Here is a 26,096-nt window from a genome sequence, read left to right on the forward strand (position 1 = left end):
CATCAGGCCTCTCTGGTGGTGACAAAGTCTACTGTTGTTTCAATTCACAATGGCAGTCAAGCAGCAATAACTCTTACCTACTACTGAGCCACACAAGACTCAGCTGGAAATGGTGACCTAGAAGTAAAGAGCTTCATATCTCCTTCTATCTGATGATCTGACATCTAATTCTGTTGTGGTGCTGCCTCACAGTAGTTAATGATGAAGGCAAGACGTGGCCAAGCTGCAGGTTTGGCTGGTTCATCATTTGAAGGCTGTGAAACTCCTGCAACCTGTGATGTGCTTCACAAGGTCTCTCCCTGCCAACTGCAGGGAGGTTTGGTAGTGGATATGTCTATGCCTTGAATTTTTGTTGTCCCTTGATTTCAGTGTGTTGTGTCACTTCTGTTATGTTGGGCCATGGTGTATCATCCCTGATACCATGACACTGTTTGCTGACATCTAAGGAAATAAGATGGAAGCAGGCTTTCAGCTGTCAGAGCTACTTAATATTTGCACTGTGGTCATGTCTAGACAGCTGAAGTGAGACAGGGCTCTGCAAAGACGGCAGCACAGCAAAAACAAGGTAAGAAGTAGACCATTGCCTGAAGTGCTTGAAGCTGAACATGAAAGGGAGGCATTCGAGGAAGAAGAAATTGTGTTTGTTTTTTTCGATGGCAGTTTGGGCCACAGAGAAAATATGTCACTGATCAGGATCACAGAAGCCCTCAGCAGGGGAGTGGGATGGACCCCGCTCTGCCTGATCTCACTTCTATACTTCGTTAAATCTGTCCATTCTTTTCTGCCATTAAAAATAGAGGGTGTACCAAAAAGGAGCCCTGGCACCACACTTTACACTCCAAACCTTTAAGATTAGTCTGCTGTCTAGACAAGGCACATAGACCTGAGTATTTCTTGATACTTCCTCTTATTGATAATGAAGTGCAACACAAGATAAGTTGCTACTGAAGATCAAGTGGGTTTTGTGACATGCAATCCAGCTGGAGCCATGCTGTTGCAGCTACTTCATGCAAGACAGGAAAGATGCTTGTGAAGCTCCTTTCAAGGGACATTGCTTCCAAACCAAACCCAGCATGTAGGTTATGGAAGGTCATTTCCTGAAACCAGTGATGGGTGAACAGGTTTGAGTAAAATAAAAGACAGCCACAAGTGTCTGGGGGTGCTCTGACCCTTTATCTGCAGGCTTGGAAAATCTGTGTTCGAAGTTTAGATGCAAAGTCTGTTGTTATCTGGTTTTTTGCAGTTTTTTTCTGGGTGGGTGGGAAGGACATAACCCTCCATTGTGCCAACTCCATCATGTTCACTGAACAGGTTTGACAAAGTCCTGTTAAACACCAGCAGTGTTGTGGGGGAGAGCCCAGGTTATATCCTCTAACTCCAGATCTTATCGTGGCTTTTAAGCCCTCATAAATTACCGCAATTCAGACAAAATGTCTTTTTTGCTAATTCAGACCAAATGATCCTAAAAGACATTCAATTGACATCCTAAATAACACATGTCTTCTGTCCATTACTGAGGTACAGTGTGGCTGTAGTTCCCCAAAATCAATGTGCCTCTGCCCCAGTGGTACTAGAGTGCTTAATTCTACCTCCATGCATTTCCGAGTCTCCTTACTAAAATCACTGCAATAGGTCTCCGGAGACAACAGTGAAGGTTATGTTAATGAAGATAAAAAGGTTTAAGCAGAGTTGCCCTGTGCTCTTGGTATCCAGCCCTATTTCCCCTTGTTTTGTGAGTAGGAGTTCATAAAGAAATTACAGAAGTTAAACGAAGCAACAGGTTGAACAAAGCAACAAGTTTCCAGTTTGAGTAAAGAGTTTGCTGTGACCTGAGAAGTCCTTTGTAAAAACATCCTAGAACTGAGAACTTCTTGGAAAAAATGGAAGCCCTTAATGAAGAAAATGAGGACTGCAAGCAATATACTGGATGGCTGGGCTGCTATTTTTTTCAGAGCAGATTATAGATAAGAACCAACAGACACCAAGCAAAATTGATTTCTGTAGCAATTAAACCTACTCACCTTTCAGGAGTTTGTTACAGCCTCAGAAGAGAGGAGATAAATTCTTGTGAGAGCTGCAGAAGATATAACAGAGCATTGTGCACCACAGCCAAGCAATTTGGTCAGCTCCTTTGAGTTTCATAGGATGAGGAGATGATGTAGCTGAATATGTGGCATAGCTGGAGGGGCTAATTGAACGTTGTTTGATTAGCAACCTCCTGAGGGATCTGCTGCGAGACAGATGGAATTTCATCATTAAGAGTGCCGTAAACCGTCACTGATTGCTGGTGGACAAGAACTTCACCTGGCCCAGAGCAGTGCCGTCGGCAGCAGCAAAGGAGGAAACTGTGAAAGGCTGAAAAGATGGGTATTTATAAATACCCAAATCAACTGAGCTGACCAACCATAAAATGGAAAAATTCAATGAAAGAGCAGCTTGTTTTGTAGCAAAATTTCCATATGAGGTAGCCCAGGGTCATATCTGCCTCAGGATGGGATGTGCAGACAGAAAAAAGCAATGGCAGCTCTCAAAAACGACCTCTCAAATCCACTATTTCATCCAGCGGTAAAGGGAGGGAGCAGGGAGCTTTTGATTTTGATGAAGCAGAAGATGCAAGGAATATATGTTTTCTTAAAGGTAATGACAGACTTTATGGCTTAAATGTAGAGTTAAACCGCCTGTCAGTTTCCACGGAAGCACACACAACACCCACCAAAGAATATGAATCCCAAAGGGCAAAAGGGCGCTGAACCCACTGCTGAGTGCCACACTGATATGTGGACTTGCTTTGGAGGACTCCTTCTGGGGACAGACTCTTGGTTTGTTTCTCTGAAACACAAACACAGAGATAAAATATGGATTTGTCCTAAATACCTGGGCCAAAACCAAAGCCTGTCGGATAGAGATTGTTTGCACGAATTAGAAGGGAAATGTCAACTAGAGCCCATAGATATACCACTTCTCTGTGAAAATACATGCAGGTGTACACAAAGGGTCAGGACATTTAGAAGGGAGAATAACGGGGATTTATGCTGAGTATGGGCTCATGCTGAAATAGCTGCCAGTAGGGTTAGCTCCCCATGCCCTTGGAGGGAAGATTAGGAGGGGTGGGGAAGGAAGGCATCACTCACAGCTGTTCTTATCTGCCTGGATTGCACTTTGAGTCCCTGTGTTTGAACCAGACGAAATAAAAGGTTCCTCTGCAGCAGGTGAGCACAAAGCCACAGTGAATCAAGTCTCCAGAGGAAACAAACATCCTGCCCCTTGGACACAGGCTGTCAGGGCAGGGGTTGGAGGAGGTGCATAGCAGCAATCTCTGCAGACAGGGATAGATGGGCACGGTGAGTATCCGATTACCAGGAGGGCAAAATAGACAATGAGAAGCTTTGGAGATCATCAAAGAGCAAATGAAACATCACTGAAGGGCACCCTGTGTTTTACAGCAAGAATAGGTGATGCCCTCAAGTGCAAGAGAAGTTATTTCAGTCACTGGGGGCAGCACAGCTTCATAACCAAATACCTGCTCTCTTGTGAAACCAAAAGTGTTGTAAAATCAGAAGTGGAGTACCTGGAGTACCTGAAGTACCTGGAGTACCTGATGGGCAGGGAAAGAATTTACCTTATGGCAGTTCACTTGTGGTCTTTAAACAGGCCATCCACCTGGGAGGCAGCTAATTTATGAAACATACTTAAGTCAGTTAAAAGTCATTATCATAGTTGTTCTCAAATATTTAAATTCCTTTAGGGTCATCACAAGAAAACCTGGGGAGAACTTGGTGCCAGGGGAAAAAGTCAGAGAGGATTCTGAGAAGTCCAAAGAGCTATGAGGTCATGGGAAGTGCTTTCCATTTTGACCAATGCAAAGATCATCAATGCCACATCTCGTGACATTTTTGTACATAATGTAAAGGCTTACAGAGGGTGGACAGATGGCTTCATCTTCAGGTCAGTGACTAAGGTAGAAAAGACTAAATTAGCTGATAAAAGAAATGTAAGTTGTTGTGCTGGGAATAAAACGTCTCTGTCACTGCCTAGATGGGAAGGACTTTATTTTTCTGTCAGATCATAGCCTACTGAAAGGATTCTTCCATGGAAAAAAGGTGGAGTAGCCGATGCACCCAGACAAGCAACAGTCTGTAAGGTGAAGGCTAATGTAGATATCCTCCCTCTGCCAAATGACTGGTACTGCAGAGATGGAGTCTCTCAAAAAAGAGAAGACATCTCCTTCCCCTGGAAAGGGAAGGGATAACTTGGATATAACACATGCTGTATGCACAGTGCACAGTGTTATACACCAAAATTTATATCAAATACATTAAGCATTTTTTGTCTAAAATATTTGCAGAGGTGAGAAGGACCTGAGAATTCCATCAACATGATTTCTTGCAAGGAGCCATCTCCTCTTGACCCTCCTCAGGATCACTGGGGTGCTCGACATGTGGGATTGAGCTCTTGTGATGTAAAAATTTATACAATGGGACATATACACCCACAGAACAAGGATGTGTGTGGTGACCTCAGTGGTCTCAACTGCTATTCCCAGAAAGAGTGAACCAGTTGCAGCTACACAGAAACAACCCCTAGGGATTGTGGAGATTGAAAAGTAATGATTGTGGACATATTGAAGACTTACTGAGCAAGGATGGACTTAAAGGTACACAAGAATTTTAATATATTCCAGCTTCAAATGATGTATCAGACAGCTGCTAGAAAGGAGATGTGAAGAAGAGGATGAATGTGAGCTGGGAAAAAGATCCAGATAGACCTCTTTTGAAGACTTTTTTCCCTCAGTCTTTACCAGCAAGTGCTTCAGCCACACTGCCCAAGTTGTAGAAAGCAAAGGCAGGGACTGGGACAATGCAGAACCACACAGTGTAGGAGATCAGCTTCAAGAACAACTAAGGAATCTGAAGGTGCACAAGTCCATGGGACCTGATGAGATACATCCATGGATCCTCAGGAAACTGGTGGATGAAGTGGTTAAGCCACTATCCATCATGTTTGACAACTTACAGAAGTCTGGTGAAGTTACCACTGACTGGAAAAGAGGAAACATAGTCCCTGTTTTAAAAAAATGAAATAAGGAAGATGTGGGGAACTACAGGCCAGTCAGTCTCATCTCTGTGCCCAGAGAGATCATGGAGCAGATCCTCCTGGAAAGCACATGGGGAATAAGGAGATGACTGGTGGCAGCCAATGTGGCTACACTAAGGGCAAATCATGCCTGACAGATTTTGTGCCTTCTGTGACGGGATTACAGCACTGGTAGATGAAGAAAGAGCAGCTGACATCATCTATCTGGACTTGGGCAAAGCATTTGACACTGCCCCACACAACATCCTTGTCTCTAAACTGGACAGACATGGGTTTGACAGATGGACCACTCTGTGGATAAAGATTTGCTTAAATAGTTACACTCAAAGAGTTGTGACTAACAACGAGATGCCCAAGTGGAGACCAGTGATGAGTGTGGTTCCTCAGGGGTTGGAACGGGGACTGTCACTGTTTAACATCTTTGCCACAACATGGACGGTGGGACCGATGCACCCTCAGCAAGTTTGCCAACGGCCCCAAGCTGTGTGGTGCAGTCAACGTGCTGGAGAGAAGGGATGACATCCAGAGGGACATGGACAGGCTGGAGAGGGGGGCCTGTGTGAACATCATGAAGTTCAACAAGGCCAAGTACAAGGTCCTGCACCGGGATTGGGGCAATCCCAAACACAAGTACAGTCTACGCAGGGAATGGATCAAGAGTATTCCTGGGGAGAAGGACTTTAGGGTGTTGGAGTAACTTGGTCTAATGGAAAGCATCCCTGCCCACGGCAGGGGGGTTGGAACTAGGGGATCTTTAACGTCCCTTCCAATATAAACCATTACATGATTCTGTGATTCCAAGTGGTGTCTGAGGCTTCAGATTGTATCAGATGGTGTTTAAACATTGAAGCTTTGGCTCCTCTTGCATGAAGGAGCTGAGGCCATGAGATACCTGTGCACCACTTGGGCCCAAGATGGGGGCACCTTCTCAGTTCCTTGGCTCATCAAGGTGGACACCTCTGCCATGTGAAGGAGAGGACATGAGTGCTATGGAGCACAGGTATGAAATAGCTGACATGAAAGAGCCTCTGATTTTTAATGTAATGCATATGAACTCTAGTTTGCAATCTTGGTTGTTAATGTAATGAAGGGATAGAATATAAGTGTCACAGCAGTGTTAATATCTTAACCAGGGCAGTATGGAATGCAACACCCTCATTTTCTCTTCTCTGCAGCTCTGTGATAAATAAGGCAGCAGGTTCCCACCTGCAGTGCTGTGAGCAGAGTGTTTGGTTTTCTTCAACCAAACAGTCTCTTTGCTCAAGGAATCATTTTTTTTCCCCACCTAGGTTGAAGCCCTGAGGAGTCTAGTCCTTTTTGGGTAAACTTTTTCCGAAGCTATATGAAGTTATTTCCTTTTACTCTTTTTTTTTGTTTCAAGAAGATCAAATGAGAAAAGCTGAGCTAGTCTGGAAGACTTTTATCTGCTCCCTGGAGGCACATCAGTCGGCACAGCAGTCCTGGGGAAATGTTTGTGATGGTGTGGATGCCAGATGCATGCCATAGCCTGATCAGCCCAGGTTTGGAGCCTACAAGCACTCTTAGAGGAAGATACAAGGACTCATCCAGGTAAAAGCTGAGCTTATTTGCTGATGGAGGTGTGGAGCAAAGTGGAACCTCTTCTTCCTTCCATTTCCATGTTCACACCAGCTCCTACCACTGAACAGAGAGTTCAGGAAGACCACGCAGTGGAAGGGCTCAAAAGCAAACCCACATTGAGCTGGTTTGTGTTTGCAGAGGGGATAAAGAAACCCTCAGCCCAGTCAGTGGCTCAGCCGTGAGCGCGCAGCGAGGTGTGTGCTGTGCGTGGGACTGCAGCCTCCTTGCCAGCACCTTTCAAAATCTGAGCACAAAAGAGCAGGGTTTGGCTTAGCAGCTGCTTTTTGGAGTTGTCTCTGGCTGTCATTTTTGGGAAAGGATGGGGGCAGGGAAATTGGGTTTGGTGGCAGATGGTGTTAAACAGGAAGGGAGGCAGTGTTTGTTTGCAAACATGGCGAGGTGTCGTTCCATTATTGCCCGGCGCTCTTGACAAAAATCAGTGTGGGAGCTTTCTGCCAGCTACCGCAGCCCTGCGACGCTGCACGGCAGATGAATCAACGCCAACCAGGGAGCAGGTCCCTGCCCCAAAAGTCCTCCCTGTGAGTGTGACGAGCAGGGGCGAACATGGCAGAGATTCGCTGCCAGGCACGAACGAAGACGACGGCGCCCTGTATTTCAAGGCTAGCGCGGGGCACCGGCGCCGTACCTTCAGCCAGCCTGCATCTCTAGCTGCTTGTTTCTCCCCCTCACCGTCCTCAGAGATGGAGTGAAGTCTGCAGGGAGAGAGAAGTGCCGACGTTCTGGGAGGCGGCGAGCTTGTCTTGCTGTGCCCACGCGGCGGGTTTCAGGCGTTTGGGACCAGCGCTCAGCTCCGGTGTCTCAACCCATCCCTGTTACAAGGAGCAGGGCTGTGGGAGGATGTCACAGCCCTTCACTGATGGCCCTAAAGGGGCAGACTCATGTCTGCAGCCATGGTGGGTCCCTACCAGGAGGGAGCCCTGCTGTGGGTGCTGATAGAGACCCCACCTGCACGGGGAGCATCCTGCACCCTCAGCACCTGTCTGGGCATGCAACTGGGAAACCTCTGCACCCTTTGCACATAAGGTATAGCTACTGACAGTTCCAACAGACTAAGGCAGGAATCTCAGGGTCTTGGTACGTTTCAGAAAGTCATTTTTGCCATGATCACAACTTTACTGACAGTGGGGTTGGGAGTGAAGCCAGGGATTTTAGCCTTATGAGTCTTGGGTCACACTCAGCCTGATGGAATTCCAAGTTGCCATCCCTGGGGCCAAATGTGGGCAGCACAAGGGACCCATCAGTGCTCTGCTGAGCCTGCTGCAGTTGACATCTCCCTGCCTGCAGGCCCATGGCACAGTGTGTGCTGGGTAGTCAATACCCTGCTAATCCTGGGGCTGCAGCCAAGGCTGCCTCCACGGGGACTGGGGGGTTAAGGACTAAAGAAGAGATAGCAGCTTTTATAAGCATCCTCCTAAGCCACCACAGACCCTTCTTTTTTTTTTTTTTTTAATTTTTCTGAAAACATGGTGTTTTAGGACACTGCTGCTTTTGCATCTCCTTTCCTTTCCTGCTGGGAGAGCCAGGATTGATGACTCAGAAATTGCTAAAAACATCACGCTCAGCACTGCCACAATCAGGAGTCTGGCATAAAAATCATAAGATTTCTACCAAACAGAAATCAATTCTTTTTCCTTGTCCTCTGGTGTTTTTGACTTGGAGGTCATGCTTCAGTCCTCAGCTCTGAGGAATGCATTATTTTATTTGGTTTGTTTTTTAATGGAAAATAGAGACATCTTGTCTCTAGGAGGGCTTGAGCACAGTACCAAGTCATGTGCCACTCCCATGGAAAATGAGAGCTCTGCCCACATTGAAGTGTAGGAAACACCAGGAAGGACAAATGCAAACACCCAATTCTGCACCATTAGCTTCTATATGAATATTAATGGCCAAGACACCACTGCAGTGAGTCAAGATCAGGGGAGCCAGGTTGTTTCCAGATCCTGTGACCACTTGCCAACAGGAAAAATGAGTGAACTTTCACTGGCTGTTTTTTAGGGCTGGATATTGTGCTTTAACGAACAATCAGAAGGCAACTAGCTGGAAAATAACTGGACCTTTAACAGCCTTGGTGCTTAATTTACCATGCACTTTTTCTTACGTTCTCCCTCTCATCGCTGATATTATATCAGCATGACCGCCTTCCTGACATCGGTTTTATTCAGATATTGCTATTTCATCTCCCCTCTGCTTCTCACTCTGCCTCCCTGGGCTATTTCACCAGGTCTGCCTCACCTGCCAGAGCAACCCATCACTGTCTCCTCAACCACAGCCCATTAGGAAAGGCTGCACGCTGGAAAACCTCCATCTCCATGCTCACACCAAGGTCCAAACACCAGCTCCTCCATTGGATTCGGGGTTGGTTACAGTGGCACTGAGCCCACCCTGCCACAGCAGAGGGGGCTGTGCGTGGAGTCTGCTTGGATGGAGTCATTTAAATCTGAGATTTATGTGTTCTTCACACTCTAATTGCATCAGGGAATCTCTCACTCTGGCGGTGTCTAAACTCTCGACATTTCACATGCTCTGCCTGCGTGGTGTCAGAAGATGAATGGCCCATTCAGATGGGGAGTGCTTCACATCCAGATATGCTGACTTACAATGCTGATAGACTGGAGAAAGAGATGAAGGATAGCAGCAGGGATGGGTAACTTGTTGTGCCTACCAAACCTCATTGATTCAAAAATAAAACGCACTCTGTGTTCATCTGTAAATGATGGCGTTTTTACTCGCCTGGCTTTTCCCTTGCATCTCCCAGCAGATCTCCTCCCTATTTGCTAGTCTCTAAACAATCTGCAAAGCATATCTTTGCCCCTAGGCTTTGCAGGGTGGTGCTCCAGAGACAGCCTTGGTAGAACAGGCTGTTGAGGAAACCTGAAAGCTCTCTTTAGAATACGTATCTGAGTATTATTACTATTTGGCACTGAATCTGTCACCTGAAATGACTGAGATTTTCTTAATGGTGCATGCACATTTGGTTGGCTCCTTCTCTCTGCTTTCCTTAAAATAATTCTGTTCTTAGATACTGTGCTTCACAGTATCTGAAGTCCTAAATTTAATTTTTTGGCATTGTAGCAAACAGGAAGAGACCACACCGTACCATCAGACAGAGTGGGAGGAAAGAGGTGACTTTATCCTCATCTGAGAAAGTAACATTAAATAATTTGCCCAAGGTCATACAGAAAATCTGTATCATCAGATCAGGGAACTAAATTCTGGTCTTTTTTCAGAGTTTTGATCATAGGACAAGTTTTATCATCCTCATCTGCTACATTTTCACACTGAAATATATTACTTACCTCTACAACAGACAAAACTTCCTTACAAAGGATATTTGCAAGGAACACATCCCCATCCAGTCAGCAGACCATTGTGGATAACTCCCAGTTTTCTTCTGTAATTTGTATTTGTGCTGAAGAGTTTGGAATAAATGAAGGAGTTAATCTGTTTTGAGATGGGATACAGCACGTGCAAAAACAGTCACATCAGACAAGTTTAAGAAAATAAAGGCATAAAGAGAAGCACAACTCAGAAGCTGGCTGATCTGAAATCCAAATGCTTATAAATCAACAAATGTGAAGGTGTAGAAAGGAATGTCTCTCTTTCACTGAAATTGTAATGCTCTGTTTATTCCAACCACTCAGATGATAACTAGTAAATCTTATTCGTGTGCCTAATAAATTCTAAGTTACTTGTACAAAAAAGGAGCAGCTCTGGAAGAGTTTGAGGCTTAGCCTCGAGCAGTCCCCAGTCTGGCTGGGTCTGGTTAAAGGAGTCTCTTGCACAACTACTCCTTGGTGATTGAGTCTCTCCATAATTTTCAGTATGGAGGCTTTCTGTCAAGCTCATACAAAAATTTTTGGAATTTTGGAAACATTTCTGAGAGAGGAAAATCAGTTTTGGCCCACATCTATTCGTGAAGTGTGAGGTTGGGAAAGAGCACAGCAGTGGGATCAAAAGGGATGGGTGGTCCTTGCGGTTCAGTTGCAGTCTTATGAAGAACTTATAGCATGAAAAAGTGATGCAATTGCATATGTTTGAGCAACCATATACTTGAAAGACAGGAAGAAAGGCCTGTCTGCCATAACTCAGGTGTGGTCCAGAGCAGGATGTGTGTATTCAGCTTTCAGAGATGCAAAGGTCTCTTCTCCCTAACCCACCAGCTGCAGTCATGTTTCCAATGTTCGTTTTCTGGGTTGAAGTTTCCTGGCTGTATCCTTCTGCCTGTACATGAACTGCCTGGGAAGTATTGACCAAATAATTTAAATTATATCTTTTTTTTCTTCTGAGAACATATGAAGAATGATGTGAAGAATACTAAAAAAAATCTTGATATTCTTTTTTAACATGGAAGTCACAGTTGTAAGTGCTGCCCTGAGTTTGAATAGACCAGCAAATAGCTGTCTTTAAAAGGGGGGATGGGACTTGGAAATGGATATTACAGCAAAATTGCTTGTTTATCATTGCAGTGAGTAACATGATGAGATGCTGTCTACTTTAATTTCCACTAATTTGGAAAGTTACTGGAGTAACTCTAGGTCCAGATTTTTGGAAGATCTTGGAGGCTTTTGAGCGTGTCTGAAAATCTGGCTCTTATTTTAGATGTCTAAATGGGAATCAAATATTTGTAAAACAATCCAGCCCAGTTGTGGGTGCTGAGGACTTAGAAATCTGGCCTTCAGTTGTCAAGAAAATCTGGCTGCTAACATGTTTTAAGACTGAGAAAAGCATGGCTGCAACATCAAGCCAAAGGAAACAATTTGTCTTGTAATGACAGGAGTGAGATGTAGATGATATTCTTTTAAATAAGTACAGTACCTAGGTCTGGATGATCTCTGCTTCCAACTAGATGAGGATATAAAGACACTGGTAATGAGATTCATTACAGCAGCTTTCTAATCTCTTTCGCTACAAAATACATTACATTTGGAATTTAACTGTGTGTGCAGCACACCAGGTGGCCAAGCTGCTTTTACTGAGAGAAAATAAAGAAGCTGAAATGCACTGCTATGTGGTGCTCTTAATGCCTAATAATGTCATAGAGGAAGAAGTATGCTCTTGCTCTCTGTTGCTGATGACTGCCGAGCGAAGCACATGTTATACAAAGTCACATATGCTGGAGAATAACGCTGCTGTGGGAGCCCTTAGCTCACTGGTATGTGACACTGCAATGTGATTAGGAAAGAAATTACATACTGGCAAAGAGCTTTCCCCCATTTTGAGAGTGAGAGAGAAGAATCACCCCCTTGGAAATGTTATATCTGAGTGAATTTACTTTTCCACGGACTGATATTCTTCTAAGGAAGAAGGATGTTCTTGCTGCTGCTCAGCAGAAAGGACATTTTTTTTTTTTTACTTTATTGGCCCAAGGTGGTCATGGGATCGCAGACCAAATTTCACCTTGGGTAAAGCAGGGAGTGTTTCTCCAGTTTCAGGGGAATTTTAGTCTGAGGTCTGTGTTGTGCTGAATTTGAATATGGAGACTTAAAAATAGGGCTTCTAGTTCACATCCCAGTCTCTGAGGTGTTCTTGCTAACGGTGGAGGTGTGTTGACATGGCAACTCCCTAAATCTAGCCCTGAATGCTGTAAGCTTAGCTCCTGGCCTACCAGGACTCAAAACTCTTCTGATTGAAAGACTTAAGTCAAGGCTTTCTGTCCTCTCAAGGTGACTCTTTATCATATAGGTGAAGTTGGTCTATGGGGTTTTGTTCTCTTAATCTCATTGCACTTAAATTTAATAAGAACAGAGCTGGGCTGCTCACCTGTAGTATTTGGTCATGATAAAAACTGTGGCAAGCACCGTGTCCCAATTCTGGTTCCTGAGCTTCCTGTGATGCAGAATTCCTTTACCTTTTTCTTCCCCCTTCCCTCCCCCCCCCATCCCTTTTTGATTTTGATAGGAAGCTGTGGACAGGCTGTGAAGAACAGTGTGAATATTAAATGCTTTTCCCAGCTGTTTGTCATGGATCAGATCCGCTCTTTGCCATGGGCTGGGATCCAGTTGCCGGACAGATGCTTTACAGTTTTGTTTATTGGATTTTCTACACAAAGGGTTGTGCTCCACATTGACAGGGAGCAGGTGGCTCGTAGAAAGGAAAAAAACCCACACCATGTTTTTGTATTTTTTTTTACTGTCTGCAGATTCTTGTGACATACTGATTGCAGCTGGATGTGCAAAAAGGCAGGGCTGGATGTATCTGTGCAACCTGCCATCCCATATCACTCATACACAAACACTGATGCTCCAGGAATTGTGCTTTCGCCAGAGCTTGGGATGCTCATGCTATGGCCCATGGGTGAGCTTGGCCAGCTCATTTCCCTCCTCCCCCCTCCTCTCTCTTCCTTACTCCTCAGGAAAGCTGTGGACTATGTGGGTGACTCTGAGAGTCTACCATGTTAGGTCCCAGCAGTGCTGGAGAATCCTCTAGGAGTGACCAAAATGTGCTCAAGCCCCACCATGTAGTACCTCCTTACACCCATGTGTCAGGTTGTGTCAGGATGCCTGCCTGTCATTGCATGGAGAAAACTGTCATTTTGGGGATGTTTACGTTGCATGTCTCCTTAGTCTGTCTTCACTGATGTCATGGATGTTGCTTAGAATGGAACAAGAAGTGAAGCTGTCAAAATATGGGGGTAAAAGGAACTTTGATTCACTTGAAAAACAGCAAGAAGCTGAATAGACCACTGAAGCCCAACTTTTGGGTTTGGCCCAAAAAGGATCTGAGATGTGCCTGTGCTCCCTTCATGACCTTCTGTTTCCTCCATCATGTCTGCAGATATGAGCCCTTGTGAGGGCAAAATTTAGGTGTCTCCTCATTCTTGTTGGATCATAGCAGTCGTATAAAGGTATGTGCAAGAAGTTCCCCATATGGGACAGAGGGATACATGCCTAATTCTGGTCTATGTGAAATCACACATCACTTGGGACTCCAAAGGAAAGAGAAACAGCAGCCAAAAATACACTGGTTTGGGTGGCAATCCATGGAATGCCTTCACCATATAATTTTAAGGCGAAATTCAGGGGGGATATGGAGGGATATGTCAAAAAATAACCATGGAAAAGACTGAGGAGTCATTGCTGTCAGGCCATGAGCAACCTGATCTTGAGGAAGGTGTTCCTGCCTATGGCAGGAGAGCTGAAACTAGATGGTCTTTAAGGTTTCTTCCAACTCAAACCATTCTACAATTCTATGACTTTCAGCTTATGCAGTTAAAGGGTGGGATGAGACACATGGTCCCGGCAGCATGAAGAGCAGATGAGGAGCCAGGATCCTTTTATTCATAGCTCTGATGATCAGTGTGTGAGCAATCCTGATGTCAGCATAGGTTTGTATAAACCAGTCAAGCTAATTGAGTGTGAATAGGTGTGGGTTTGGGAAAGATCAGTGTCTATTAGTGGCAAAATCACAAACAGGAAAGGGAGCTGACTTTCTGAGACTGCTCACAGCCAGCAGGTTGCCTGGCTCTGGGCATGACTGAAGAGCTTCTGTGGAAATTTAGGAACTAAGAATAGAAATTGCTTCACTTTAATATACAAGGTTAACAGGCACCCACTGGAACCCTTTAAATTGGCAAGTAGCCCCGTGGAGCCTGGGACATGTTAAACAATTGTCCTGGTAACTCAAAGCACAGTTGGACTGGAAGTGTTCACATCTATCTTGTGAATTCCTTAAATAATAAACACTGCACAAAGTTCAATAAACAACCAGATCAAATCTCTCTGGAGAGGCACAAGGAAAGGAGCTAGGCAGAAGTGTCTATGGGGCAGTGCTGCATAAAGAGGAGAAAATCACATAGAGATGCAGGCTGGAGCTGATGTCTGCTCTGGAAGGATTTACTGGCAACATGGGGTGAAGTATTTTGGGCAGGGCAGGTGCTTTTTTATTCCATGTTTTGAAGTTGGAATTAGAAAACTTTTCCAAGGGCTGAATCAGTCTCTCGGACTCGTTTGATGGACCAGAAATGAACGTCAGTCCCTAATAATGCCAAAAAACATTGTGTTCATGAGCTGTATGAAATGGAATTGCGGCTTGTGGAAAGGCCACAAGTGCTCCATTCCCATGTCTGAAGTACATGGGTTTCAGTGCAACACATCTCTTTTCTACAGCCTTCCTCACTATCCATTACTTCTCTTTGTTGTGGAAAAGTTTAGTGCCTGTAAATCACATCAACTCAAAGTATGTCCTCCCTGAAGCATCATTACAGCTCCTTGCTAATGAAAGTATGTTTCTAAACCAGCATGAATCTACAATATGATGTCTTTGAGAAACCCCATAGCTGGGATGACTGGGCCAGTCAGCTTGTTCCCAGCTGAGTATTAGGGATTAGACACTGTGGCAGGATGAAGCCAAGCAGAGGAAGCTTCAGGGTACCCATGGGAAGCAGCTGAGCACCCATCTGTCTTGGTGAATCCTGGTCCAGGCTTGGTAGATAAGTTTATGGAGCAGTATATAATGCTGGGAGGAGGAAGGCCGTGGTGTTATGGTGGGGTGTATGGGTGGGTGGGCTTTTGGGGGAACGTGAGGGATGTAGACCATGGTGGGATCTGTGAGGTCACACATAGGAGGGCACTGGGGCCATGGCTGAGGGTGGTGGGCAGCAAATAGAGGAGGGCTGTGGAGTTGTGTGGAGGATTCAGGGTTCACTCACAGACACTGCATTGAGGTTGCTGATGCATCCTGGATAAATATTGTTGCGACACTGCAGTCCTTGAAAAGGAAAAAGTTTTGTTATCTCTTTTTTAGCCAAAATGGAGATCTCTGAGCCTTGTGGATATAACACCCTTGTCATGTTTAACGAGATACGTGTGAACTGCTGGCTTTCCTACAGCCTACCTGCACTTTTGCCTAAGCTGTTGTACCAGGCCCCTTGTCATGCAACACTTTGCTGTTTGCACCTTGCTGATGGGTTGTCAAGGCAGTGCACGGGGATGTCACTGCTCAGTTTGTCACCTCGCCATCAGAGCGGAAGAAGGCGGTGGTGATATGCAGGTCTCCTTCCCTGCCCACCTCTTCCCTGCTCTCCAGCTCATGGCAGCACCCCCACAACTCCTTCCAGCTCTTTCTCACCCCTTACAGAAGGTGGACATGACTAGGGGCAACTCTGAGTGCTCACAGTCTCTCCCATGGGTCGGGGCATGGAGTTCAGCTTTTCTCTGCCATGGCACCACAATTCCCAATCCAGGGCAGTGGCACATGGAGAGTGCCTGGTCCCTGCTGTGTGTGCTAGAGGGGACAGCCCACCCAAACCCACTGTGGATATGGGTATTGATTTCTGCAGTGAAAAGAAAAGGAGAAAAATCTTCTCTTACAATCTCATTCTCTGCCACGGTGCCCAAGTGAAAAAGCATTTAAAAGAAGGAAATACAACTGCTGCCCTCCTGGCAGGTCGATATTTGGGCTTTGTAAGTTTGTTTATCTTAGGATGAGGATGGAGCAATGTGGACCAGGTACTGAACTGATATGATTTCATCTATTCCCCAAAAAATGTCAACAAAATCCTGCTTCCCAAAATGCAGGGAAGGCAACGAACAGGCATTGCCCTTGACTTGAGAAGCTCTGAGTGCAAACAGCTTGTCTCTTTGTCCCTTCTTAAGTCCCTGTTCTCATAAGACTTCATGTCACCAGCATAAATCCTTGGCTAAACATGACCAAAAGCAGGGAATTACTCCTTTAGGAGTCTTCAGACCCAGCCAGAGGGTTCTGATGTGGAGTGGAGCCCGTGGGCAGCACTGCACAATGCTCATGGATCAACACAACTTGACCAAAGCCTGGTAGAATTCTTGGCTGTGATATTCTCCATATCTTATTGAGTTTCTCCCCTGGTCCTACTTGTGTTGTAAGAGCAAGTGGCAAGCGAGTCCCTGGCAAAGCAGGGAATGGGTTCTGTGTGTCCTGCTGTCATTCATCCGCTCACCCAAAGCACTCAGCTGTGAGCAAGGAGGACATTGATTGTGCAGAGGAGCTCTGGAAGGTGAAGCAGCAGTGAGCTGTAGTCATTTACAGGTGGAGTAGCAGCACCTACCAAATCAGTCAGGCTGCTGGCAGGGCTGGCTGTAAACAAGCTAATGCTGAATTGCCAGCAAGTCTCAAAAGGACAATAGCATGAGTGATTCACCAGTTTATGGTTGTGATGGCTTTCAATGGAGTGACCTCTACATTGGGCCTCCAGGAAATGAGAGAGAGGAAGCTAGATGGGAGCTGGATCACCCAGCTTCCAGTTATGCTGCTTGAACATAGAGCACACACCAAATTTTACGTTAAAAGGTTAAAGAGTATACTTACCATGATTTAAAACGCTCTCTTGCCCGCCTCCTAAGTATTTTTAAAACTGAAGGAGAATGTCAGGCCTTTGTCTTGCATGAAGAATGAGTTCATTTCCTATGGAAGTATGAACATCTTTCATGACCAGCAGAGCCAGCCTGGAAAGCACCAGGCTACCTGTGCAGCAGTGGGTAATATGGGCACTCTGCCTCCAAATCTGGGTCCTAGGAAAGCCACAGGGGTCTCTCCTCCTGCATTCAAGAGGGTGAAGATTCATGCTGAGGAACTTGTCTGTCTGGGTCTAGTTCTGCAGAGGGTGTTTGGTTGTCTTGTGAAAGTGGAAGAAGCATGGCCACTTTAGGAAAACCTCCTGCTGCTGCCCTTTCTCTGGAGCTAATATTCCCAGAGAGGTGAGCAAATTCCTGTGAGAAACAGGGTGGAAGATTTACACCCATATAGCTTCAGATGGGATTCAGCTGCCCTACTTTACACATCTAAAAGGCAGCTTTACTTGCAAACTCAGGAGAGAGTTTGAGTTTGAAGTAGTCAGTCTGGGAGACCTATCTAGCCAAATGAAGGGAGAAAGGGAATTCAGCTCCTCCAGGAGGTGCCCACAGAGTCCTTCCATCATTTGAACTCATGTCTGACCACCATAAAGAGAAAGTTCTGGCCCAAACGTCTAATTTACAAAACCCTAAGGAATTTGTGGTCAGATAAAACAATCTAAATCAGGTCTGCTCTCCTTTTGTCTTAACAGTATGTATCCGAGGATGAAGCAATGTGTTGCCGCAAGAATAATGTCAGCAGGAGTCTTAATCTCCTGTGTTTCCCAGCTCCAGGGGGGCAATGATCTGCACGGGTGATGAGTCAAGGTTTCTGATGCCACCTCCTGTGCTGGCATGGATTCTGCCAAGTGTAGATTTGGATCAGCTTGCTAGGAGGGTGAGAGGGACCCACTAGACCTTGCTTAAACTAAATGGAATGACCCTGGAGTCAGTCAGAACCTAGAAGCTGCTTCTTTTTTTTCTTTTTTTTACCTTATTCTGACCATTTGGAAATGTTGATTCATTGCACTACTGCAGGTAGAGCCCATCTCCTTACACAGTGCAGCCCAGTTGGTCCATCTCAGAGCTCTCAACATCTCTTTTGGGTAGACTGGTTTCTAGACCAGTCTATTGATGTAAAAGTTCGGTCTCTGTAGGATTATGTAAATGTGTCTTTCTCAAGTTTCTCTTGAAAATTGGCCAAATCCCTGGATTCAATTTGCCTGGACCTAGAAGACAATGGGATGACAACAGGAAGGATTTGTGGGATGTGCCTTGCATGTCTCTGGAGTCAGGATCCTCACAATACAGGGACAAAATCTGGTCCTGGCTGCAGTAACCTCGAGCTTGTCCCTGTATCTCACAGCACCATCAGAGCCACACAATTCAAATGTTTACTGCCTTCTTCCCATGGGCCTGTGGCTTGTGTTTTGAGTCTCATGCAATGCAGTGGGGAGGCCCTCCAGAGAGCAGGGTTATAATGGAGCCAGAGGCCAGATGTGTGTGAGACTCCGGCCCGCAGAAAAGTCCCCGCAGTTTGACTCCATCGGGGCTGCAGGGTATGTAAAACAAGGGAAAATTGAGTCAGCCGCAGGATGCCATCCGGTCTTTAGGGCAGACAAATGCATGTAATCTTGGTCGGGGCTGTAAAGCAGCATTGCTAGGCTGGAGGAGAGGAATGTGTGGCCGGGGAGCTGTGATAATGGAAGGAGGAGCCCGGGAGAAAGGGGAGAGGAGCCGCATTCGCTCTCCCTATCTGTGAACTTGATGCAAAGAGACGTTCGTAGTTTCCAATAAGCAGTTCATTTATCTTAACTTAATACCTTTTTACTCCATCGCCAGCAGAGTGATCCCAATTAAGGCAGCACAGCAGGGCTTCCTGTATAAACCTCCTAACACCGCCAGTTACGTTATTTGCTACTACCAGCCAGAGTTATGATCACCAGTGAAAAATAAGCTTCCTATCTGGCAGCTGGCCAGATTCATCCCAGCAAAGCGGGAGGAGTAGCAGGACTGGGAGAGGGAATGCATTGAAATGTAAAACAGTTAACATTTCTACAATACATGTCAGCATCCACCAAGCAGTGTGGGCAATTAAGTAATGTTACATTGTACACTTCACCTTGGAAGAAAAGCTCATTTTGATAGAATAAAATACCCAAATGCCACAGACTCTGCTGCTGAATTCACATCTAAAGGAGTGTTTTCCCTTCTATGCACAACGCTCAGCACAGAAGTAAGAGGGGGGGAAAAAAGCAGTATGATTTTAGACTCAGAAGATAAGTAAAAGTGTGGGCCTTCTGCCAAGTTTCTCACCATTTAGCAGTGCTGAGATGGGATAAAGAGCAGATTTCTGACTGCTTCCCACAGCCACTTTTCTCGTTTTGCAGAGCTGTTTTATATTACAAAATTGTTAAAAATCTTTCATTGCGTCTTTTTTTCCCCCCTCTGATTTAAGGGATCTTCGCGTCTCCTCCTCCCCCTGCTTTTCTGTGGAAGCAGCCTGTATAGGGGCCCTGACCTCACTCTGCATGGGAGCAGTTTGCTTGTAGGAATGATAAAGATCTTCACCGGAGTGACCAAGGAAATTGGTTGTGGCTGCACATGTCAGTCCTGCTGCTCTACTGTTTTTTGAGGTAGGGGTGTCTCAAAATTAAATATGATAGCACTGCTGGAAACCTTCCACATCACCCTATGGACAGCCTTGAAACTGGGTGGTGACTTCACTGAAAAATAAACCAGTGCATGTGCCTCTGGGCCATTAGTCTGAATAGCTGAACTCAGGAGATGAATGGAAATTGCCTGTTGCTTGAGTTCACCAAAAGGGAAAACCTGTCTTAAAAAAAAAAAAAAAAAAAAGAGAGAGAGAGAGAGAAAAAGAGAGAGAAAAAAAGGATATAAGCAAAAAATGTAGACTTTAAATTCCTGTGGGTTCTATTAAAATTCTTCCTCTGCTGGCATGTTATTGGAGAGCCTTTAGCTTTGAGAACTGATTGTCCAGTGCTGCTGGCTTGTCTTTTAAAAAACCTGGATGCTGACTGGAACCAGATGAAAAATTTTAGCTGAAATGTCTATTAGGAAACTAATTCTGGGAGATATTCAACAGACTTTCAGGCTCATTTCTGATACCCCCAGATGCTGAATTGATAAAGAGATACTGCACATGCTGCAGAGCAATAATAAAAGAATGGGGAGGGAGAGAGTAAAAATAAAGTGGCAAAAGTGTTAGTGATACTGGGAAGTGAAACATTTTAACCAGGTCTTGTTTTCCTTTGGTCCAGGAATCTCATGAATGCTACTGTTAGTTTAGTCATTAAACATAATAGAATCATGAGATTCTAGGAATTAAGTTCCTAATTGCATCCATGTGAAGCTTCCAAGAAATGTTTTGGGCACAAAACCTGTTGTTATGCAAATGTAAAATGGCTTTTTCCCTTTTTCCTAAACCTCTCTGTTTGGGGCATTGTATCCTGGTGCTGCATCTTCTTTAGGTGTGGTATTTTGGAAATTGGTTGGGCTCAGATTCTGAATGCAGGCTCTGCTCTTAACACTTTGAGGGTGTAGGAGGCTGGCTTTGATATTTTGCATAGGTTCTGCTGAACCTATTTCAGGCTGCAGCTTGGTGGTTTACACAAGAAAATAATCTGAAGAAAGCAACATTTAGAACCTGAGCTACCAAAGCCAGGAGAAAAAATTGTGTGTAATGGGAGAAGTGGGAATCCCAATAGTGCAGAGATTCCATTCTGGTCATCAGTTTTATGCTTCCAAATAGTCACTGGTCATTCATACTATACAGGGAATAATTTTTTTAGACATCCCAGAAGAACAAAACTGGGTTGGTCAGGCATTCAGGACCAAATCACTCCCAACAACAGTGTCTAACAGTGGGACACACTCAGATTGCATCAGAGTCCTCCTAGAAAGTATCCATGCGACATTATGAACATCTGAGACACAGAGACTCCACTGGACTGAAATGTCAAACACAAAACATCTTTCTGCTACCTCTCCACCATGAGGTATCTTGCCTCAATCTGCTAAACATCTTGCTGTTATGGACATGCGTGGAAATTGTTTTCTGGACTTTGCTTTACCATTTAACTAGAGCTTTTTTGATGGCAGAAAAATTCCTGTTCTTTGCTTGAGGTACAACTCTGACATAGACAATAAGTCAGAAGGCCTATTGCTCTGATCCTGCAAGGACTTCACTCCCTGAACACACCGACTTAATTGGGACTGCCTGAGCCTGTTGTTAAGCAAACATGCAAGCCTTTCCTGGGCTGAAGCCTGGATTAATAACCAGGCCAATAAACTGCTAGTAGTTGCTTAGAATGCCAAGAAGCAGGTTTAAAATATTTAGATGTGTGGGACCTGAATCCAAAGAAAACAGATGCTGTATTTCCATATTCTGAACTGATCTGTATGACATAGGGTTGTTTTTAATGTTCCTGCAGAACTCTGTTAATCTCTATTCCTTGTATCAACTGGAAAATTAATGTGTTGCCTGTGGTAGCAGCTTGGTTCACCTTCATGGAACAGCTCTGGTTTCATGCCAGCTCGAGAAATAGGCTACCAGGATCCATGTTTTTCCTGTGTTGTTTTCTTGTGTTTCCAGTTTTTCTTACTTATCTCTTTTCCTTCTAATGATTGCAGTGGTCATGTTAGTTTACAGCAACATTCAAAGACCACCATGTGTATCCAAAAAATCTTTGGATATAAATCACCCTGTTAATTGGATGCTGCAGTTGTTAATGTGCCCTGTTACACCCAAATCATGAACATTATGACTTGTATATCTTTCTTCCAAACTTCTCTTTATCCAGCTAATACCCTTTTAATGCCTTTTTAGTCATCTGGAAACTATTAATGATGCAACTCCAAGCACCTTCTCCTGCTGTTGTTTTCCATATGGATTCCAAAATGGGACCCAGGAGCTTGAATGGTGTCTAGCTATGGAAAATTGCTCCCACAGTCAGTGGGAGCTGTTCTGTGTAGGAGAGTGGGTGATGGATCAGGCCAAATGAATTAGCCATTCACATTTTTGGGCTACTCATGACAAGAAAGGCACTGGAGCAAGTCAAGAGAACGGTAGTGGAGCTGGGGAAGGGTTTGGAGCACAAGTCTGATGAGGAGCAGCTGAGGGAGACAGAGTTGTTTAGCCCAGAGAAAAGGAGGTTTGGGGGGGACGTTAGAGAAAGGGTCTTAAGTTCAGCCAAGAGAGGTTTAGATCAGACATTAGCAAAAAATTCCTTCAGTGAAAGGGTTGTAAAGCATTGGATCAGACTGCTCAGGGAAATGGTAGAGTCACCATTCCTGGAAGTGTTCAAAAAAGGTGTGGGTATGACATTTGAGGGCATAGTTTGGTGGTGAACACAGTGGTGGTGTTGGGTTGACATTTGGACTTGATGATCTGAAAGGTCTTTTACAGCCATAATGATTCTACAATTCTATGATTTAAAATCAAAGATGTGGCAGGTTGGGGGACACAGAGTTGACTCCTGTAACTGTGGTTTGTGAGGCTTTAGTCTACCCCATTAAAAAGCAATTCACACGCTGTTACTTGGAAAGATTCAATAAGACAAATTCATCCTCTGCCTGATTTCAGTGAGTTTTGTAGCAGCCCTGCATGTAATTCTCTGTGCTCAGCTGAGACAACTCTGGGTAAAGCCAGCAGTGGGGAGAGTAACTCTGTCATTTGCTTAAGGATCACTGCAACAGGCACAAAGCACTATCAGCAAAATGTCCCTAAATGTGAAATCCTATCACATGTTCTGGAGAACGATTACAGAAAATGCCCCTGTGGAAGCTGAGATACTGAATACCCTAGGTCCAGTGCACTGAGTTCCAGTTCCTTGTGTGATGTCCTGGAGATATTTTAGTCCAAAACAATCCACAATGACTTCTGTGAGCCAGGGGCTCTTCTGTGTACAAAAGGCCTGTGCTAATCTGTGATACAGAGAATAAATTCAGCCCATGCCTCGAATGCACTGTACAGTCTCTGGGTTTCCTGAGCCTCCGTGAAATCAGGCAAAGCAAAGCTCTGACAGCTCTGGCACACAGTGGTCACACCCCAACAAACTCATCTTGGCCTTGGTAGGGCCAAGATATGGAAAGGTCTCAATCCTTTTTGTCCCAGTTTCAGTAAGAGGACAAATGAGGCTTAAAGCCTGTCTTTGCTCTCACTAATTCTAGTTCTCTTGGCGAGCTGGGTAAAATTCATCTCCACTATAAACATCTTCAAATATTTACATACAATAACAATTATGGGCATTTTGATTTAAATGATTAAAACACCAGGCTTGACTAGACACTAATTGCTATTGATTGTTTAATGATATTGTGGAATGGTAATGCAGGCTTCATATTGACAGTCAAAAGCAATTGACCGAAAAGTCATTATCCATTTTTAGCCTTACGAGTAAATTGCCTGAATTTTGATTGAAAAATATTGCACTAAGTGTAGAAGACCTCCTTAAGAAAAAGGATGAAAACTCTAACCTCCATATTATTGAAAGCATTTAAATTACTCTTCTGACCACACAGCGGGAATACAAGGAGAAATGTAACCTTCATTTCCAGAAGGAAGCTTTGACTACAGTCAGTGGTTAGAGCACTAATCTTTTGGTTCTGGGACTGGGATTTAAGTTCCTTCTCTGATTTTTATGTGCAGTATGTTTATGGCCTCATCTCACTCCTATAATTGGCATTGCATTTCATCACAAAACCATTATACATAATTTAGCTGTGTTCTTCATAGGTCAGACCTGAGTAGAAGGTCACATTGGAGCTACCTAAACCATATGCATTCTGAAGATAAACATTCAATCTTGATTTTCTTTTTGCTGCCAATTCTTTTTTCTTTTCCTTTTCTTTTTTTTCCCCCTTTTTCTTTTTTTTTTTTTTTATATTTATGGGAAAGGGGAAAGGGTGAATGCAAGGAAAATCCTAAATAATGCTGTATTTTCTCAGTAGCACTATACTTGCAGTGTTCTCAGGGTGTGTTATTATGCATGTAGCATAATATAGAAAGCTACTGGGTAAGATCAAGGGTCCACAAACTCACTGTCTTTCTGATCTTGACCAGTATGGGAATTGTGATGATATTATCTGAGTTAATGTTCCTCAAAGGTGTATGTGAATTAAGGAAGAATCAAAGCAGAATCATGGACTACAGGATGCTGAGCCTTTGAGAGAATCAGAGCTGGGCTCAACTTAAAGAGAGCTAACCAGCTCCAAAATAATCACCCTGATGTTGGCCAAGCGAAATTTTTTCATCTAATTTCTCCCACTTGAGTTAATGGTTGTCCAGATTTCAAACCAGATCCAATTTTGGGAGCCAGATTAATTGTCCTCAGAGAAGTGATCTCAGTGGATTTCTGTTCAATGGTTGAGTTCTGCCCCTCCTGAAAACACGAAGTCATAGTTAACATGTGAAACAGGAATGAACCCTGAATTAAAGGAAGGATTTTAGGAGGTGAGGACTACATTTGATGGGGTCATTGAAGGGTGGGCATCAGCTAAATTATCTGAACATCCAGAAACCTTCAGAATTTTCCCACATGAGTGTTTTCCAGGACTTCTCTACAAAGGGGTCAAAATATGGCTGGGTGAATTGCTGGGGTAAGACTGGTGGGCAGAGCCTACCAAAATCCATTATTACATGTGTTACATGTAATCCATGCATTGCAGTGTGGAGCCTGGCACCCAGAGGGGTATATCCTGAGCATTTCTTTTTCTTCTAGCTGTTTGCACTGGGGTGAGGATCTCCTATGCTTAGTCTGTCTTGATCAGTGGGGAAAACACAACGTCTCCACCAGAAAACTCAGGAGAGAGAAACACAATCTATGCACTTCAATTGGTTAGGAAAAACAAAGCTTTTCTGTATCACTTATTGTGATACTCAGCAATCTCTTCTAAGAAACTGAAAACAGTCACTATTCTGAGAACACACCGAAATCTCATCTTCTCTCCTTGTTCAAAGTACAAAGCTATTTCATTACAACTCTGAGAGGATGGGCTGCTAAATAGGATGCCTCAATCAATATTAAATCACAACTGCTTTTCAAGCTTTACGAACAAAAATACACACTTTGATAATCCTGCTGTGACCCCGTTATGTGACAGGTATAAACCACGGCAGCTAATAAGTTGTCATAAAACAATGTGAAAGAAACCAAATAAATTTATAAATAGCAATTTTTTTTGAAACAATTCAGAATGTATTTTCCTAAATGAAAATACTCAAAAATTACTTTTAAATACTAGTCTGCAGGAAATGTGGAAATATTTACATATGTTACAATTTAGAAGGAAAATTAATATTAGGATCTATTACCTGCCTACCAAGCACAAATCATGATCTTCCAGCCTAGGAATGCACTGAAATTTGCATCAATGTAAGACCAGCATTTTCAAATATTTGTTTTCACTGGCAGACACCTAAAATCTGACTGTAATCAAGTAAAAGTTGTCTGATTTTTATAAGACTGTTGAACTTTCAATGGTCATAGAAGCTGAAAAAAAAATTTATTCATTTTTAAGGCCAAAAATCTTCAGAACAGCTCATGAAAAAATTTTAAATCCCATGCTTACCATACCAGTCCTAGTGGTGTATCTGGCCAACTATTCCCTTCCAGGAAGAAATCTCATTTTGTCTGGGATAACTCCATCTATGGAGAATCTTTCTTTTTCCTTAGTATTCTGCTAGATTTCTTCATTAATTGACTTTTAAGAATGTAACATGGGCATTTTTTCTGTTTAAAATGAATTGAACTTCCAGGTGCTGAATCTAGCTGATTCTTTGTCAAAAAGCCCTTTAGGGCCTGGTGTTCCCTCACTGTGAAGATTCTTGATGATGCATAATTGTCTTTGAGACTGCTCAGTTTTAGGCTGAATTCTGAGAACTGTAGTCCTTTCATGCAACCTTGTAGACTATTACCCTGTTTGGGAATTGAAGGGGAAGAACAACTTCTCCTCGGTGTTCAGGGGCACTGAGAAGCTGGGAGTCAGGGACTCTGCTCCCTGCTTTTGAATGACAAAAGAGATGAGCCTAATCTGGGCTGACAGCTTCCCTGATGT

At 44.1% G+C, this 26,096-nt stretch overlaps 1 long non-coding RNA gene across 1 annotated transcript; it reads left to right on the forward strand.

Annotated features, from left to right (window-relative positions):
- Positions 1–3,858: 3,858 nt before the first annotated feature.
- On the forward strand, positions 3,859–6,433 carry LOC113969286. The gene is made up of 3 exons (XR_003534811.1): positions 3,859–3,945; positions 5,967–6,094; positions 6,384–6,433. It is a non-coding gene; the product is annotated as an uncharacterized LOC113969286 (long non-coding RNA).
- The last annotated feature ends 19,663 nt before the right edge of the window (positions 6,434–26,096 follow it).

This window comes from Neopelma chrysocephalum, unplaced genomic scaffold, assembly GCF_003984885.1.
Source record: "Neopelma chrysocephalum unplaced genomic scaffold, ASM398488v2 Primary Assembly neopelma1_72, whole genome shotgun sequence".
Taxonomy (NCBI): Eukaryota; Metazoa; Chordata; class Aves; order Passeriformes; family Pipridae; genus Neopelma; species Neopelma chrysocephalum.